Here is a 5,369-nt window from a genome sequence, read left to right as displayed (position 1 = left end):
AGTCTCCTCCATCATCCATTTTTTAGTTAGAGGAGGAAAGCGGGGATGAAGATGTTGTGGAAGAGGACGCCAGGGCTTACAGCCGTACATGTTAGCTCACAAGGGCTCAAACATGGGCTAGAAGACACAGAGGTCCATCCCCGTGAACACTGGAACGTAACTCAATTTTAAATTAAATAATGATTCATATTTCAACCGTTGCGTATATTAGCTGCGACATATGAATAAAGATGCTATGACTCAGAACTTTTGATTGACAGATGACTGTTGATATATGATTGGCCGAATTTAGGTGCACAAGCTGACGTATAACTGGCCTGCATTTAAATAATAAAAAAAAAAAAAAAAAACTGATTTTAAGAAAGGATGTTTTTTTTAAATTGAAATTTTCTATCTTTTGAGACAATATCATCTGATAAAGCAAACATTTATAAACATTTTCTGTGTCTTACAGTGGAGGTTTAGATCAGCCATTGTGGAAAGAAAATCCCCCAAAACAATCTGAGTGACTGAAAGAACTTCATATTGTTTTTGAGGAAAGAAAATTAGGTTTTGAGGAAATTTTCTCACTTTAAGTTTTGGCTGCAAAAGTTATTTCTAAAAGCTTGAATAAAAGTTTGGTTGAAAAAGCAGCCGTGACAAACTTGGTAAACATGTAGGAAAGCCCTGAGGCTACTTGGAATCTTCAGGATGAACATGGGCCTCATTTCTTGTCATCAGTTTCCTTCAGAAACAAAAACCAACTCAACATTTTTAGTCTGAAACTTTTAGAGCATTCTGGAGCTATAGATTTAGGAAGATTCACTAATTGAAACTTGTTCATGCAGTCACAGGTGTCTGGAATACAGGGGTCTTACTTTCAATCTAGGTTAAGCTATTAAAGGGGTTTTTCTTAAAGGAAAAGAAAATCTGATATATTTTACTTTCGTCATGTTGCTTATCAGACATTTAAGTGTCTCATAATCTAAAACTGGATCAGATCTACAGCAGCTGATTAGGTCAAGACGGTTTACTTGAATCCTTGTGAGTCTGAAGACCGAAAACTGAAATTAAATCCTCTTTAAGATGACTTATTTTCTGTTTTAAGCTCATTGTTTTCTACTTTCTCTTTGGTTATCTGTTTCCTTGATGTGAAAATGTAAGGAATTTGGAGCAGGTGCATTTCGAGGGTGTGGACAAACTATATCTGCATAAAAGGATGGAAAATCAACAGGATCACCGGACAGAGAGCTGAAACAGCCACCTGCAGAGTTTCATCGATTCCACCTCACTAACGGTAAGATAAGAAGTTCTAAAGGTCTCCAATCTCAGGTTCTATTTTACTACAGAATGCATATAAACCTATGAAGATTTCTGCTCAAAGTGTCTCTCTTCTTCATCTGTATTCTTATAAAGGTAGAATATTTCATGCTTGGTCTGTATTTATTTGTTTATGTTAGTTCTTTTCCTTTTCTGTTAATTAGTCTCCCTCACTCAGCTTCCCTGCCTTCATTCTGCTGCAGATGTTTCCTCTGAGTAGTTCAGGCCTCAGTAGTTAAATTCATTGTTTTCATTGTTTGCTGCAGGATTCTTCTGTTAGACGTACCTTTACTCTTTGACGCCGCACTCCGAGCCTCCTGTAAGTTCTCTTTATTTCATTATTAAAGTATTCATTTATTAAAGTGCATATATATCTGCTTGGGCAAAATAATTAAATTATGACCTAACTGTTTTGCTGGTAATCCTTTTATTTGGGTGGAATTAAAACAGTTCGAAGAAGAAGCAGAGTTTCATCACCAGTTTTTAGTAAAGCAGCATCTGTCGCTGGAAACGGGTGAAACAAATATTATCTTCAGGTGAAATATTGTTTCTGGAAAGGTTGTTTCTTCCCTACAAACAGTTTCTGGTAGTTCAGGAAATGATTTAGAGGTTTGCTAAAAAAACAAAAAAAACAATGCATCTTTAAATATACATTATTTTTGTTTTAGCTTTTGATTATAACTTTTTAAAGCCAAGTGTATCATGTTTCATACATGAGTTTTTGAGGCTTCTGCATCATCAGTGTGATATTTTCGTTCTTGAAAACCCTAACTTACACAATCAGACTCTGTAGTGAACAGAAAAAGTGTAAAAGAATAAACAAAAATGTTTAATGTTTAAAAACTCATGCAAATAAATGCTGTAATTTAAGTAGTTCAGTTATTTAATTTGTCAGAAAAGTAATTTACAATTCTGTTTTTTTTTATTTATTTAATCTTATGTCTATTTTTTCAGGCTTTAAAGGGTTGAACAGTTTTTTTACAATATATTTTTTTTAACTGTTTATTTTGGAGAAACTCTTCAGTTTCAGTTTAATTTTGTCAGTTTATTTATTTACAACAAATATAATTCAAAGCACTTTACAGAGAAAATTCCATACAATCACACAGACGGATTAACAGTTTTTCTATCTAAGGAAGAAGCAGCTGCACTGCATCGAGTACGTTAGGTGAAAATAAAGGTGGACCCTGGTAGATGCCTTCTGTTTGCGTGTCGTTGCTGTAGCTGTTATTAATACTAAAGCATGACCGTTTTTAGTCATGTCTAAACTATGTCTTTCTTTATCTTCAGTTGACAGTGATGCTCTTTTATACAAGTGTTTTTTCTCTTTAACAGTCTGGAGGAAAAAACAAGAACTCCAGAAAAATGTTATAACTTTCCTATATTATTCTATGTTCTGATGTCAAATGCATTCCAATAGTTCTTGCTCTCAGGAAGAACAATTCGAGTCTTTGACAGATGGAAAACCTACCGCAGTGAACTTCCCACATGTTTGCTGCCCTTTATTTGAAAGCAGGATGAAAGGAACTTAGGTTTGCAGGAAAGATAAAAAATTTGGGACAAAAGGAGTGAGCTCTGCCTCCATAGATGGGCTGCAATGCTGCACCCCTAACAATCATCTCTACATTAACAGATTAAATAAAGTCACTAGTTGAAAGCAAACAATTTAATGCAAACCTGGAGGTTTTTTACTTAAAGAACAAGAATTATGTCTAAAATTGGATTTCACATATCTACACACTTTCAGATCCTCCATAAAAAAAAAAAAAAAAAGTGCAGCAAATAAACTATTAGGCAACCAGTAAAGGAGGGTAAGGTACGGGCGGTTTCCTTTAACATCAGCATTTATGGAATGAGACGAGTCCAGAAAACTTTCATTTCTGAAGCGTTTGAGGAAGTTTACGCTAAGTTTGTTCCCTTTGGTCCTGTGCCAAAAAATCTGTTCTTAGAAATGACTCCTTTCATTTTCACAAGGCAAGGCAAGGCAAGGCAAGGCAAGGCAAATGTATTTGTATAGCACAATTCAGTTCAAAGACAATGCAAAGTGCTTTACATGATTAAAATACAGGAAGATAAAACAGAATCAAAGCAAGAAGGAAAAAATAAAAAATTAAATTAAATAAAAAATGCAGAAACAAAAAAGAATATTAAAAACAGTTGGACTAAAGAAAATATGTTTTAGTGCATCTTAAGTCTTTTCACCCAAGTATGGAGATAAGAGTACCATCAAAAAAATTATAAATAGGCGTCTGAATTTGTAAAGTCAATAAAGGCGGCCTTCCGTGTTCCAAAATCAAAATTTTTCTGAAGGCTGTGGGCGGCAACAGGTGGGGTTTCATAAACGCACTAATAATTTGGAAAAATATATGTTGTTTATTTCCAGAAAATAAATAATAAAGTTAACTTAATCTGCTGTTACAGCCTTCAAAATATGAAAATGATTAAAATTGGTCAAAGAAATCTTTTTATCACCTCCTGTCCTCACACCAAACATTTGAAGAACATCTAAACCATCCTCCCAGCCCCTGCTGTGTGTTCCCAATCTTCTAAATTTGTGTAAAATTTGTGTAAAATTTACCAAAGTAAACGTAGGATAAACTTAGCAAAAATTCCAAATATAAAAATGATAGATCTTGGATTCAGACTTACTTAGATATAATTGGTCTAAAAAATTAAACGGAACTTGTTATTTACAATTCTTTTTACATAAATGGCCACAACAAAAGGTAAATAAATGTAAGATTTGTATTTGTTCCTTGTTTTCAGCATACACATACATGTGATGTCAGGTGTTTCTTCTGAGAGATTAAAATTTACAACTTTCCAAAACGTAGAAAAAAAGAGTAGAAATGTACAATCCCTGAAGATGCTGTTACACTCCATACCAGCTGGTGGCAGTAAAACCTCTGAAGAACAAACCATCAATTAACCATTAACTGAATCTTTGATTGATGGTTCTGTTTTTGTCTTCTGGTTTAAAAGCAGATGGAAAATAACTTTCAGGTTCAGAGCAACCAGCTGGGAATATAACAGCTTTATCAGGGGATTTATTTGGACATTTGTGATTCAGGCTTGCATTGTTGCAAACGTCTTAACTGGATTCTCACAGAGGAAACATCTGATGTCACTTATATGAGAGTTATTGATGTCAGAATTAAGGACTGTAAGAAAAACAAGATGCAAAACAGCAAAGGGAGAAAAGTGGACGTGTGAGAGGATGAGGGTGAAGACGATTTGATTATTTTTCCCACCTTTTTCAGGTCCACATATTCTTCAACATGGGGTCTCAAAAGCCTTTTGATTCAGATACAATGAAGGAGCTGAATAACCGCTTTATCTGCTACATCAATAAGATCCGGTCCCTGGAGAACCAGAACAACACACTACAAGGAGAGCTTGATATTCTGAAAGAGACGCAGTCCAGCCTGTTCAATGAAGAGAAGAACCGTTTAGATGAGCAGATCACATCCCTGAACAATGAAAAAGATACATTAAGGGAGCAAATAAATGAACTGAAGGAGAGGTAAGGAAGTAAGGGTAATGTCTGCGTTCAGCACTCTACTTGTTTTGTGTTACTTTTTCATCATACAAACATACATAATACAACATATTTCACTCAGATTTGATCTGACTGCTGTAGTAACAGATGCAGGTCTTTTGGGGTGCAGCCTAGAATATCCCCAGACCGAAGCTGTAGCTCATGAATCTATAAAATAGCTCAATAATATTCTTACGGGAGGAACTCCTGCTACTGGTATTCATGTGCTTCTCCAGGGCCGTCCAAGGTTTTGTTTCACTTGGACGTTTTTACCCCAGAAGTAATAGACACGATGAAATACATTCATTGTTAAAGCTGTTTTATTACTCTTACAACTATGGTTCCTATTTACAGATTTTTAGAAATATCTGTATTCCAGTGGGTTGGAAGACAAAAAGTTTGGGAACCTCTTTGAGCAACATTAAGAGTTTGAGTCAGACAAATAATTTAACTATTGTTAAGGAAGAAATTATTCTAAAATAGTTAACTTTGGAAAAAGGTTGGCTTTCTTTCTTCCTTTCCCAGGTCCGCT

The sequence above is a fragment of the Cyprinodon variegatus genome, unplaced genomic scaffold (assembly GCF_000732505.1).
Source record: "Cyprinodon variegatus isolate N-32 unplaced genomic scaffold, C_variegatus-1.0 Scaffold373, whole genome shotgun sequence".
Lineage (NCBI taxonomy): Eukaryota > Metazoa > Chordata > Actinopteri > Cyprinodontiformes > Cyprinodontidae > Cyprinodon > Cyprinodon variegatus.
This window is presented reverse-complemented; position numbering follows the sequence as displayed.